Source organism: Acomys russatus, chromosome 24 (genome assembly GCF_903995435.1).
Source record: "Acomys russatus chromosome 24, mAcoRus1.1, whole genome shotgun sequence".
In the NCBI taxonomy this organism is placed as follows: domain Eukaryota; kingdom Metazoa; phylum Chordata; class Mammalia; order Rodentia; family Muridae; genus Acomys; species Acomys russatus.
In genome coordinates this window covers 16,664,800-16,677,817 of record NC_067160.1, presented here as the reverse complement: position 1 = coordinate 16,677,817, position 13,018 = coordinate 16,664,800, and positions in this window count along the sequence as shown.

The window sequence follows — 13,018 nt, the reverse complement described above, 5'->3', positions numbered from 1 at the left end:
CATCCAGGCTGGTGGATCTGGACTTAGGGAGGCCTGCACAAACTGATGCACCAAGGACATTGCAAGCAGAGAACGTAGACTCACTGTTCAGATGTAGCCAATGGACAGCTCATTCCCCACATGGGGGGAGGGGGTGGGGAAGGCGAGAACTGCCTCTGACATGAACTCTGGTGCCTGTGATTTTGATCACTGCCTCTTAGTGGAGAAGCCCTGTGGGAACACAGAGGAAGGGGATACAGGCTATCCTGATGAGACCTGATAGGCTGTGGTCAGATGTGGGGGAGGAGGACCCCACCTGTCAGAGGTCTAGGGGAGAGAAATAAAGCAGAAAAGGAAGGGAGGGTGGGAACAGGAAGATAAGAGCGAGGGGATAACAATAGGGATGTAATGTGAATAAAGTATAATAATACCTTTTATTTTATTTTTTATTTTATTAATTTATTCATATTACATCTCAATGGTTATCCTATAATACTTAAAAAAAACAACAAAAAAAAAAACAGGCTTTGTGTAGGTATGGTCTGGCCACCCTGCTCTCTGATCCTAAGGCCACAACTCTGCAAGTGGAAGCACCTGTTATGAGAGTGATTGCCACCAGCCACAATGCCGGCAGTCATGAAACAGGTTTCTCTAGAGGGCTGCTGATATTTCTCAGTGAGGTGATGTGAGATGAACACATTACTCAGCCCGTCCTGTGAGTAGAGAAGGCTCAGAGGATGCCTCCAGGCACCCATTCAGATTCTGCAGACACAGAAGGGCAAAAAATGAGCACACAGGAGCTAGTCAAGCCAAACGCCTCCTGCTTTCCCTCCAGTGTTTTGCAGGCAGTGGACGCAGTGGATACTAAAGCCCACTCAGAGATGCATCTCTGAGGAAGCATCCACCTGGGTGTGACATGATGCCAAATAATCATATTGGCCACATCTTTTGACTCCAATGCTGTGATTCAGTGAAGGGTTTGGAATTGTGCACTAACTTGTTTTCCCATTGCCACAGAGAATAGAATGGGAGCTGATGAGTCTTGCAATAAGAGAATTGATCAGATTTAAGAGAGAACTTCCCTAAACTGAAGGGCTATTAACCACTGGAATGCCTTGCTCCCTTGTGATCATTAGGGAGAGGCAGTGGTTGTTGTGGGCAGTATGTACTTGCTGAGAGCTATCCTACGGTCAGAGTATGCAGCTGGGAGCTCTGACGCTCCAGATCCTGGGATGACTGCTATTTAGTGAACAGAAATGGAAGGAAATGTCTATGACTAAAGTGACTTGTGTCTCAAATGATTCTTGCCTCCTCCGTCTCTTGTCTTCGGCCAAGTTGATGCAGGACAGCCAATTGGCCTCCTGCACCTTTGACTGCCCCTCCCTAGTTACAGAGGATCAGGCTCTGTCTGACCCTGTCATTAAGTGTGTCATTTACCTTGGGGGACTGGCAGTGGTCACCATTTGCCATTGAAACAGCTCAACAAGGTGCTTCTGCCCACATGGGCTAACACAACACCCTTCGTGTTCAGGCTCACAGAGTTTCCCCAGGGCAAACTGAGGCCACTCTTGATCTGTGGCCATTCCAAACTGAAAATACAAGTTTCTTCCAGTAGTTTCTCAAAACCTACTTTGTTCCCCTCCCACAATGGAGCTTGGTTTGATTTGGGTTATTTGACTACAAAAGGCCAGAGGTTAGTGCTTACTTAAAGATATTAGGAATTTTCAGCAAAATGAATTGAGATTTTGTAGAAAGTTGAAGATTTAGGGAGAGAATTTACCAAAGACCCCATTAGCCAAGCCACACCAATGGTTAGTCTGATTTCTCAGGCAAAAGGCAGGCTAATTGTCTGCTGTCCAAAATGCCCAGAGACTCCATAAAACTGAATACCCCATGAAAAATGACTTTAAAGAGCCCTGCTGTGTCTGAAGTATTTTCTATTAACTAAATGTTCAAACTGAAATCAATAGATGAACTTGTGAACAAAATGACCGGTTATAAATGTGTTGTTATTTTTCAAATGGCAAATCTTAGATCTGTTACTTATGACCCTCAGTGAGATGGAAAGGGGGTTGATACTAACACCCTGAGATATAAATTATGATCCAAGCTTAATAGATGAAGCCACAGGGGCCCAAAGAAGGGCCATAACCTCCACCAATGCACAGAGCCGGGATTCAGTGGACTGAAGCCAACGTGGAGCTTGGGAAGGAAGCAGCATTGTACTGGGAGTGATGGAGGGAGGCTGGCTGACTGTCAAGAGAACTACAGAATGATGGAGTTGTAGCCGTGTGTCCTCTCAGCCTGGAATTCACTAATCACGAGCTACATCTGCACCCAGACATTCAGTTTGGGTAGAGCCTGGTGTTTGGGGTTGGACACCTCCAGTTCCATCCTAGAAGGCAGATTGAGAAGCATAGTGTACAGTCTTTGAGCCCTGACTTTCTGTATTCATCTATCTTGCTTCCTGCTGAGCTCTATGGAGCAGGGACAAAGGATCCGTCTCCACACTGGGTGTTTTAGACAAGTACTTGGAACAGGGGATGCCAACAAGCACTCCAACCATTCCTCACAGAACTGCCATTGTGTTTGAAAAGCCCATCATCATCATCATCATCATCATCATCATCATCATCATCATCATCATCATCCTTGTATTTTTTTAAAAATTTATTTATTTATTATGTATACATTGCTCTGCCTGCTTGCACCCCTGAAGGCCAGAAGAGGGCATCAGATCACATTAGAGATGGTTATGAGCCACCATGTGGTTGCTGGGAATTGAACTCAGGACCTCTGGAAGAGCAGTCAGTGCTCTTAACCGCTGAGCCATCTCTCCAGCCCCTCATCCTTGTATGTTAACTGTGGTCCTTTCACGGCTAGTGGTGGGTATTTTTCACATCTGGAGTGGCAGGATAGCATCCTCCCCATAGAAATGAAGTTAATTTTGATTACCAGTTATGATATCCTGCAGTGTCTTCATTATCTGGAAAGTACTTCCGGTGTTGCCCCACTACCTACCGCCCCTTGAAAACAATAAAGTAACAATACATGGGGATTTAGCTTTAGAAAAACCCCACAGAACCCCCACCAACTCATGATGAAGGAGAGCAACCTCTGACTTTCCTTTTGAACCCCAGAGGAGCCATCTGAACTTCTGTACAGATTTCAAACTGTGCACAGCAATTTCAGACCCAAGTGGCAGGCAAGAAGCCCGACAGAACTGGTCTGTGCTGGGAGCCAACGCATCCAACCATTCACTAAGGAGTTCTACCCACCTCCCGGGTGGCCAGGGGTTCCTCCAGCTCTTTGGTAAAACAAAACCTCAAAACAAAACAAAAACAAAACCCAACAGAAGTCTTCATTAATGTGTTTTACTGTATGATCCCAGGTAGGCTTCAGAGATACACCCTTTGATTGGCAGATCCTGAATAAACACCAGGGCACACTGCATGGATTCTGTATCATGGTGAGAGGGCACCTAGAAGACAGCAGTGCAGACATGTTTCTGTCTTCTGTCTATCTGGCAGTTCATCCATCCTTTGGACCAATGGCTACTTCTTGAGTAGCAACTCTGTGTCTAGAGGCCCAGACATGCAGCCAGAGAGGAAGAGAGGATGAAACTCCCCAGTAATAAGAGGGAAGGTATTTATATGCAATACTTATAAGTACAGGATATACAACCTACTGGAGAAAGGTTATTTTATTTTTATTATAGGGAAAGAAAAGCAAAGAGATTGTTTTTCTAATACATGTTGGCCATATATTAGACATGACTGTGAGGTGAGGGCTCAAAGGTGGTGTTTCATACTGACAGTGGGATTTGTAGCTGGGGTAGGACACAGATAATGTAGTCTTTGGATACTGTCCTCTGTTCTCTGCCTTGAGCTTGTAGAACTAGGTCAGATGGGCTGGAAGGGCCCAGTGGGGAAGACCAGCCTATGTAGGGAGCAGAGTCTGCACACAGGAGTCGATTGAGGTTGGGAAGGGCCCTTTGCCCACACAAGTCCCTGCTGCTGGGGGCAACCAGTGTCTTGGCAGTTCTGTGTCAGGGTTAGGGAAGGACTGAAGCAGCCAGACTCTTTCTGACTCCGTGCCCAGGCTCCTGGGAACAGTTGGGATTTTTGTTGTTTAAGGAATTGTTGAAATCTCACTCACCCATTGATAATGCTCCCCAGGATGGTACTGAATGTTAAGCAGGGAAGTTTCTCCTCATATAGAGAAATGTGGGGGCTGCAGGAAGAGGAGGCAGAGGAAAAGGCCCACCTTTTGAGCCATTTCTTCAGAGTTGGGGTCTGACAGCTGGTACTCCCCTCCTGGGTAATGGGCCAGCTCCAAAGCAAGCCTGGGGAGCAGGGCTTTCTCCAGGCTGGGAAAGGTCTCATGCTCTATTGTTTTTTCTAAGAAATGAGGAGTGTGTGTGTGTGTGTGTGTGTGTGTGTGTGTGTGTGTGTGTGCACGCGCGTGTCTTCCTCTGGGGGCCTTTATGCCTTCTGCTACCCAGGATTCTTTTCCTAGGCTAACTCAGCTGATTCAAGCAACTAGAAGTGTACGCATTCAAGTGATGCACATAGAACTAATGAGACAGAGAGAGAGAGACAGAGAGAGAGAGAGAGAGAGAGAGAGAGAGAGAGAGACAGACAGAGAGAGAAGACAGAAGAGAGAGAGAGACCTGCAGACCAGCAGTCTAACTGATACAGAGCGTGATAAGAGTCACCAAGTTGCAGAAACAGAATGGAGAAAAGCAAAGCAAGAAAAGTAAAGACATCCAAGAAGCCACTATGGGTGTGGCAGGAGTTACACCTGACTCACAGCAGGCTCGTCAGAAACGCACAGGACAGCTACAGTTTACCACACATGAAGCGCATGCGCTCATTCACCTACACGTCTAAACTCCCAGATACACAAGACAGCAAATAAGTAGATGGGAAGGCACTACTCCTGGGGGATGAAAAAGACAGACAGAAACAATTATTGCAGCGGTCCTCAGAACTCCAAACTGACTTTTTAGGCCCATTCAGTATAGAGGCAAATGATTTTTCTAATCTTAAGTCTGTTCTAGATGGGACCAGTGTGTGTGTGTGTGTGTGTGTGTGTGTGTGTGTGTGTGTGTGTGTACACATATGTGTGTATATACATATGTGTGTGTGACTGAGTTTCTGGACTAGAAGTTATGGTCATTTTACTTTGTCATGGAATTTGGAATATATTTGTTCAGAAAACCTTTTGCCTCGTAGAACTGAAATTTAAAAAAAAAAAAAAAAGTTTCAGGGATTAGGGTTGCAAGTGCCTGGAGACTTACCGCTTAATGTGACTCACAGGACAAGGTCCAGCTGCAGCACAGGTGTGTTTGGGCTTAAATCGGTCTATTCTTGTCACATTATATTTTCTGTCTTGAGAGGTATAATTTGGGATTTCACACCAATGTTTGGAAATAGCATCAATATGATTCACGCAGAGATGATTCAGAAAAAGGACCAAGCTGTCACCTGGAATCCATGCAGGTTACAAACAAGAGGCTGGATGGAGCTGGTACTTTCCAAGTTAAAAAAGAGGCTTCTAGAAACAGAATTTGAAGTCTTTGATCCAAATTGTAAGGCTGGTAGACTTATGGTTTTGTTTTGAGTGGTGTGTTGGGCTTTCCGTTACCATGGCCACACACCTGGTGGAGGAAACTTGAGAAGGGTTTCTTGAGATTCAGTCTCAGGTCTCAGTCCACCATAGCCCAGGGCCGTGGAGGGGACTAGCAGCTTACTTACACCATGGCATCCCTGAAGGAGAGAGATGGGGCGTTGGCCAGCTTCCTCCTTTTATTCTGTCTAGGACCTGCCCACCAGATGGTGCTGTCCACATTCAGGGTGGATCTTTCCCTCAAGTTTATCTTCTTTGAAAATACTCACAGACAAAGCAGAGCTCTCCTTCTCAGCCTAAGGGAGCTGGTGATCATTTTGAACAGTGGTGGCGGTGCCCTCCATTCCCTGGACTTCCTCAGGTACAGTGAGTGCTAGTTTTGGTTTACGATGGAACTCCACAGAGGAGCTTTACAGAAAAGATGAGAAGGCAGAAAGAGTAGACCACAAAGGAAATAAAGAAGCATCCAGAGAATGAGGAGCAGATGCACATCGCGTCCTGGGAAATGAAACAGGCAAAATTATAAAGAACGAGGAAGTTGATTGGCTCTATGCCACTAAGAATCAAGATTGATGCTATTATGATTGTGACTGCTATGGCAACATGGGATATGAATAGGTCCCACAATATATGTTAACAAAGTGTGTTAATGAAATAATGTCAGCCATACTGCTGGCTTCAAGTTCCAGCTTTCTCTATATGTCCAGAACTGGCCTCAAAGGGCCCCTAAACTACTTGCTGGCTGTAGTTCTCCTCAGAGGTCAGGCCCAGCTCTGTGGTACCTGCCTTAAGAATATCAGACTTAATAACAACAACAATAGTAGTAGTAGTAGTAATAATAATAATAACAATAACAATAATAATAATAGTGGACTAGTCAGGCATAGCAACTTATGCTGTAATCCTAGCACCTCGGAGACTGAAGCAGGAGGGCTGGCCACAAAATCAAGGCCAGCCTGTGCCACACAGTGCCAGCCTGGGTTAGAGAGACCTCGTGCTAAATAAAAGAAAACTCCATTCCTTGGTTCGCCCAGTACCGGGCAGAAGCTGCGTTTTTGCAGTGGATTCCTCTACAATCATTCTAGAGTTCTTCATTTGTCTTCCAGACACCCAGTGCTCAGTAAGGAATATGACACTGTTAGAATCTCTGTGTGAGTCCTGCTTCCAAACAGACTCCAACTCAGAAGCACAATTTCAAGAACAACCTGAGCCACATGAAACCCCAGAGTTACTCTTAGGCGAGGCAGACAGGGCCACGAGGGGAACAGGCTTAGAATCTGGCTTTGGACACCGACGATGGGTGTTGCGTGTGAACTTCCGAAGGTGTGTTCAAGAAACCAGGGCTGGAAAGCCACATGTAGCTGCTGCGCTTGGTCCTTGGGGCTACTTTGTGGGTCCCTCTATCCACCCTGCCCCTGTTTCACCCACTAACAGTAGATAAGACAGAAACAAGGATAGAGCAGAAAGGAGAGAGAAAAGGAAAGAGAGAGAGAGAGAGAGAGAGAGAGAGAGAGAGAGAGAGAGAGATATCTTTGAATCTACTTCTTTTCTTTTGTTTTTTTCTTTGACCATGCCTGCTAACTGCAGGCAACCCCCCCTAAACAACCAACAGCACCCACTCCACCTCTTGGGGGATCCTCACATTTATGTACTCTCTGTACTATGAAAAATTCCCAGAATTCTAGACATCACACAATTGCAGAAGCTATTGGCACCTGGCTAAAACATGCCTCTGCTAGAGCACGAGGCAAACCACAGTCAGCTGCTGTGCACAGTCTGAAGCAGCCCCACAGCCCTACACACAGGATTAAAACAAAAGCACATTTTATAATATTTCCGTATTTTCTTTTTTTTTTTAAAGAAACCAAATTCTAGAATTCTCAGTATAGGCCACTAGTGTAAGTGCTTAGTCTCCCCAGGCTCAGTGTCTGGAGACACAACAGGCCTCTTCCTCCTTTTTCTCAGTTCCAGTGACAGCATAGAGAGGGGCTTCCTCAATATCTATTGCCTGAAGGATTTGTAGGTAAACCCACAGTGTTTGTTGAGTAATTGTTCTCAAGACAGTAAGCTGTTTTGAAAATAAACTTTCCCAGGAGCTGAGCCAATAGGATGGGGAAGGGCATGGATGGATCCCCAATATCTACTAGTAGGTCAAGCAGGCACAAGTAGCCCCCTTTGGGATATTTGGGGGCTCTGAGGCCTGGTCCCCATCCAAAGTTAGGGTTTGGATATCAAGCCTCAGCTTCAGCCCAGAGCCTGGGCCTCCTCTCTCTGAGCCCTCTTAAGAAGAAGCTGTGGTCCTCCCCACTCAGCATTCTTCCCCGCCTCCCCGGGGCCTCCCGATTCCCAGCCGCCTCAAGTTCTGGTGACTTATTCATTATTCATCTCTTCTCATCCTTGTTCTTGAGAGCAGGGCTTCCCTATTCTGGGTGTAGTCCCATCTCTGGATGGCTTGAACAATGGCAGGTAAGACACTGCTGCTTTGGCCAGGAACTGGATGAAAACTAATGCCCAGACCCTGGTGTTCCAGGCGACCCCAGTGAGCTGACACCAGGCCGGGGCCTCTGGTGTCAGGTGTCTGTCATGATTCTGCTTGGGCTTGTGCCCTGCAACAGCCCTGGAGGTGAACAGTGAATGCACAGAAGACCAAGCAGGGTAAGAGAGAATTTCTAACGCTTTCTCCCTTCATTAGAAAGAACCATGTTGAGGCCAGTCGGATGCTCAGAGGATGGGGGAGTCTTTCTGTTATGCTTTGTTTTTATCCCGAAGAATTCATTCATTCATTCATTCATTCATTCATTCATTCTCTCTCTCTCTCTCTCTCTCTCTCTCTCTCTCTCTCTCTCTCTCTCTCACACACACACACACACACACAAACACACACATAGGTCAAAATTATATCAACTCTGGTACAGAGTTAAAATTAGTGAGGTTCAGTAGATTTAATCTAAATGTGACTGAAAATTTTTGACTGTGTAGCTATCCCCCTTATTTTGTTTGACATGTTCTTGTTAAAAAAAAAAAAAAATAAAAGCAACAGCTGGAAATTTTAGTGCAATTCTGTGTGAGTACTAAGCATGTAAAATTATTTGCCATCTAACTAGATCCCTGGATAAACAGTTTGTTCTTCTCTCTCTCTCTCTCTCTCTTCCACTCTCTCCCACCGTGTGTGTGTGTGTGTGTGTGTGTGTGTGTGTGTGTGTGTGTGTGTAGGGGAAGAGTGAGACCCCTGTTGCTTAGACCTTGCGTGCATACATTTAGATAATGTAGAGTTCTCTGTACCCAAAAGTCTTGACCTGCAACTATTCCCATGACACATCCCAAACAAAGGGACAGTGATGGAAGCCTTCTCTCTTTTCTGATTGCTGTAGGCTAGGCACTCATCCCCCCTCCCCCACTTCCTATCCCCCATGCTTCCACCAATGGCCAGTAACAAGAAGATTAGAGAAGGTCACATGGGTTATCTTTAAGGTGAGATCACTGTTTGAACCTGTGGCTCTCCTTATTCTAATTGCTGCCTTAGAGTGGCCATATGCCATTATACTGGCTACAGAGCTGGCCAAGTCTGCCTTCACCTGGCTGTTCATCCCCAGAAGAAAGGGGGTGACTGAGAGCAGTCTCCAAGCCATGTAGTCAGGAAGCATCTTATAAAAATAATATTTTTTTTTTATGCTTTGAAAGTTCCGTACCTTTATACAATGTATGTTTACCACATTCAGCTATCCCCACTTCCCACTCATATCCCCCATTCTTCCTCTGGTGTCACGCCCTCTGTCTTTTGTTATTATTAACTCCCAATTAATGCTGCCCTTATGCACAATGCTGTGTGGCCATCCAGACTGACTCCCCCTCCCTCAGCAACCACCAACTCCATCAAGCCATGCTGGAATGTTGACTGGTTTAATCTTGGACAGGGAGTCACCGCTACTGTGAGTTGATGTGTATGACAGCCATGCCATGTGCAGACGTCAGCATTTCACAGCTCCCCTCCTCATCTGCTGGCTCTCACATTCTCTTCACGTCCTCTTTGTAAAGTCCCCTGAGACTTGGAAGGCGAGGCTGATACAGGTGAGCACTTAGAGTTATTTATGCTTACTTCTTTGACCAGTTAAGAGTTTTTATATTAACCACTATGAATTTAAAAAGATGCTTTCTGTCCAAAATTGAGAGCAACCCAAATCTACAAGTGTAAACATGTGTATTTAGAATGTAGTTTGATAGCATGGTCATTTAGCAAAACAACAGTAGGTTCTGTCATATGGATTATGGTCTTTCTAGTCATGGGCTTTGGGTCAGGTTTACAGTACCAGGCACAGAACCCCTTCTACGGAGCAGACCTCATGTCTAATCAGAAAGCATTGGTTACCTCCATAACTTTCATACCACTATTGAGTCATAGGGTATATCTTGTTAGCAGTCGGTGTTGTAGCAATCAGGGGCCAGAACTGGGTAAGATCATAAAAATTCAGTTAGAGAGGACAGTAAAACACAACAACAGAAGAAGGGGGGCTTTGCTTGGGGTTAAAGGATTGAAGGGTATAAAGGAATTGGGGACAGGACAAGGTAGGGGTTGGATTATTCAACACTAAGGATCTATGAAGAAACTTTATGGAAACCCACTAGTTGGTAGTACAATTAAAATTATGTAATATATTAATTTATTTATTTTTGTTATTTTAAAAATTAGGTGTAGGCGTGTGTGTTTGCATGTGAGCATGTGAGCATGATGCTGGTGCCCATCCGATCCCTGGAGCTGGAGTTACAGACAGTTGTGATCTGCCTAATGTGGAGACTGAGGACCAAACCTATGTCCTTTGGAGGAGAAACCAAGTACTCTTAACTCCTGAGCTCCCTCCAGAGTGCCCCCTCCCCCATATTTTAAAGGGAGCTTGAATAGAAGAACCATGCATGAGTAGAGTGCAGCTCCTAGGGAAGACATGGGTTATTAAGTCAAGTTGTGTTTAAAGAAAACAAGCAAACAAACAAACAAACAAACAAACAAAAAACAGTAACAACAGCTGAACTGCCCCTGAGAGGCTGAGACCCTACTTGATCTTTGAGGCTGGGTGTCTCAGTGATTTAAGTCTGGTGGTAAAAACCTGAAAATTTCCCGGAGAGTGGCTGGTCCTTAGTCAGTAATGGCAACCTGGAAACACTGGTTCTGATGTTGGCAAAGGAATCCGCAGCAGCAGCAGCAGCAACAGCAGCGGACACATCAGGCCAAGCAGGCAACACACAATCTTCGTTCTGCTATGCCCTTTAAAAAAAAAATCTGGGCTGCTACTGGGAGCTGCCACCCACAGTTGGGGCAGCTCTTCCCACGTGAGCTAAGACAACCAACCGGACAGTTGTTTAATGGAGCCCCCTCCCCCATAGAGGCTTCCATTGCAGTAATTCTAATCTGTGCCGAGTTGACATTAAAACCAACCATCCACCTGGGCATCACTGAAGACTTCGCTTTGCTTTTCTGACTAGAATGGAGCACACTGACTCTCCATTTGAAGCAAAAGCCACTATAGTTTTGTAGCGGTAAGACATGCCTGTGGGTATTTCTCTGACTTACGACCCAGTACTACTTTCAAGGCAAAAACTCTTGCTCTGAATGTTTGAAAACCCCCAGTTCACTTTCCCACAGCTCTGATCATGGGCTCGGTCAGAATCTTTTGCTGGATCATGAATTGGCTTTTTTTTTTTTTTTTTTGCCAAATAAACTTTAATGTAAAAAAGGCGGTTGGCATGAGAAGGCAGTTGGAGACCAAGGAAGAAGTATAAAGGAACACTGAATAGTGGTGCTGAAACTCCACTGTAGACATGATTCTTGTTTTCCTGATCCTTTATTTTGAAACCAGTAGCCAGAAAACAAAGGTGCCCCCCACCCCGAAAAGTAACGTAATCCCTCTGCTTATCTAGGCCTAATCCTGGAAGCTTCCTGCTTTCGTACAATCTCATCTAGGCCTAGAATGTTTTCAGCCTCTGAGACTTACTGCTTAATAAGCTCACCCTTTTTAGCTCTTTCTGAGTTTTGGCTGGCTGGTTCAACTCAGCTGTTCTGGCTCAAACTCCTCTCCAAGCTGACTGATTCAATCTGGCTTCTCTCAGTTTCTCACTGAATTGCTCTGCTTGGCCTCAAACTAACTCTAGCAATCTGTTCTAATCTTCTGGCTCCTTTTCATTCTCTGGCTCATCTGTCTTTACTTGTGTCTAGCTTGTTCTCTCTGCAACTGTCTCTGTAAAACTCTCCTGGTTAAAACTGCCTCCTCCCTCCCTCCCTCTGGCTGCTCTCTCTTGTCGCCTCTCTTTCCTCTCTGTTCTTATGAGAGTTTGGCATAGTCTATTCTGTCAAATCTTTCTCTGATTTGTCACTTTGACTCTCAGTTAGACATCACTTTCAAACATGGGTGCTTCTTTCTTTCTTTTACTATTAATATGTCTGAAGCCATATTTGGTGGCCTTGTATCAGTGGGCAAGAAGTTACTGCAGGGTCAGGTGCGTCTACAGACAGTGTGCCAAAGAACCACAGGACAGGGGCTCCTTAACTACTTGTCTGGGACCCCAAGGCTAATCAGTCATCCAATGGAGAGATGTAAAGACGCTCCTCCAGCTTGCCATGTCCCACTCCATCTCTGCCTTTGTTTCTTTCCTCTTCCCTCTTTTATGCCCTCTCTCCCCAATAGTGAACTTTCTGTAATAGAATGTCAACTGTATGCACATTTTTTGAGAAAGTTCTTGAAAGCTGTCTCCTTGCTTCCCCACTGCTCTGTCTTAACAGCAGCTGTCTCTGAGTGAGGAGACTGTGCATGTGCTTGCCTTTCTCCTGCATTGATGTAAATACTTTTGGATTTCTAAAGTGAATACATATATATATATATTTCATTCTTAGAAATGAAAACAGGTTTGGATCCCAATTGTCTCACAGGTAAAGGTACAAGTGGCATGTGAAAAGGCACAAGCAGGGGCAGCGAGGATTGTAGTGACTGTGCAGATGGGGACTTGTTCTTTGTGGTCTCTCAGGCTTAGGGCAGTGGCTTAAACACAGTGGGCTTTTCTATGTGTTTCTGGAGTGAGTGGTTAAGTACATAGGGCTCTGTGGTGAAGGGAAGGCAATTCTGGAGGAGATAACTGTTCCATTTTCCAAATGATTTCCACTAAAATTCATTCCACTTGACCTTAAGTAAAATGTTAATACATTATAACAAAAAAGATATGACTTAGGCAAGATCTAATATGACCCTTAATTTTAAGCTCTAGAAATCTTTTATTAAAAAAATAATGTGAAGAACTAAGATCTGGAAGTGGTTGTCCCCATGGAAAAATTAATCTGACTTTCTTTTAATGAATGTGCCTTCTGTAGGAATCAAAAACATCTGTAACATCTGGGTGTGGGGAAAGTGCCATTCTCTCCCTGACA